The sequence below is a fragment of the Kogia breviceps genome, chromosome 5, assembly GCF_026419965.1.
Source record: "Kogia breviceps isolate mKogBre1 chromosome 5, mKogBre1 haplotype 1, whole genome shotgun sequence".
In the NCBI taxonomy this organism is placed as follows: Eukaryota; Metazoa; Chordata; class Mammalia; order Artiodactyla; family Physeteridae; genus Kogia; species Kogia breviceps.
Genome location: NC_081314.1, coordinates 144112358 through 144113462, shown reverse-complemented (window position 1 = coordinate 144113462; position 1105 = coordinate 144112358). Strand labels below are relative to the sequence as shown.

Here is a 1105-nt window from a genome sequence, read left to right as displayed (position 1 = left end):
TGATGTTGTATGGTGTTTGTCTTTCTCTTTCTGGCTGACTTCACTGAGTATGATAGTCCCTAGGTCCATCCATGTTGCTGCAAATGGCATTAGTTCATTCTTTTTCATGGCTGAGTAATAGTCCATTGTGTGTGTGTGTGTGTGTGTGTGTGTGTGTGTGTGTGTGTGTGCGTGTGTGTATACCACATCTTCTTTATCCACTTATCTGTCAATGGACATTTTAAAACGCAGAACGCTTCCCAAATTTGCGTGTCATCCTTGCACAGGGTCCCCGATAATCTTCTCTGTATCATTACAATTTTAGTATGTGTGCTGCCGAAGTGAGCATGGAAGACACACTTTCAACGGCAGTGTCAGCATGCTGATGGTGCCTGAATCACAGCTGTTACAAGAAAATGAATATCTAAGGTTATCATCAAGACAGAAAGTTCTTTTTTTTTTTAACATCTTTATTTGAGTGTAACTGTTTTACAATAGTGTGCTAGTTTCTCCTTTACAACAAAGTGAATCAGTTATACATATACATATGTTCCCATATCTCTTCCCTCTTGTGTCTCCCTCCCTCCCACCCTCCCTATCCCACCCCTCTAGGTGGTCACAAAGCACAGAGGTGAACTCCCTGTGCTATGCAGCAGCTTCCCACTAGCTATCTAATTTACATTTGGTAGTGTGTATATGTCCCTGCCACTCTCTCACATCGTCACCGCTTACCCTTCCCCCTCCCCATATCCTCAAGTCCATGCTCTAGTAGGTCTGTGTTTTATTCCCATCCTACCACTAATCTCTTCATGACATTTTTTTTCTTAGATTCCATATATATGTGTTAGCATACGGTATTTGTTTTTATCCTTCTGACTTACTTCACTCTGTATGACAGACTCCAGGTCTATCCACCTCATTACAAATAACTCAGTTTCATTTCTTTTTATGGCTGAGTAATAGTCCATTGTATATATGTGCCACATCTTCTTTATCCATTCCTCTGTTGATGGACACTTAGGTTGCTTCCATGTCCTGGCTATTGCAAATAGAGCTGCAATGAACATTTTGGTACATGAGTCTTTTTGAATTATGGTTTTCTCAGTGCTGGTGGGAATGTAAATTG

At 40.8% G+C, this 1105-nt stretch overlaps 1 non-coding gene across 1 annotated transcript; it reads right to left on the bottom strand.

Annotated features, from left to right (window-relative positions):
• Window positions 1-221: 221 nt before the first annotated feature.
• On the bottom strand, window positions 222-328 carry LOC131757936 (U6 spliceosomal RNA). Its single transcript, XR_009336079.1, has one exon. It is a non-coding gene; the product is annotated as a U6 spliceosomal RNA (small nuclear RNA).
• Between the last annotated feature and the right edge of the window lie 777 nt (window positions 329-1105).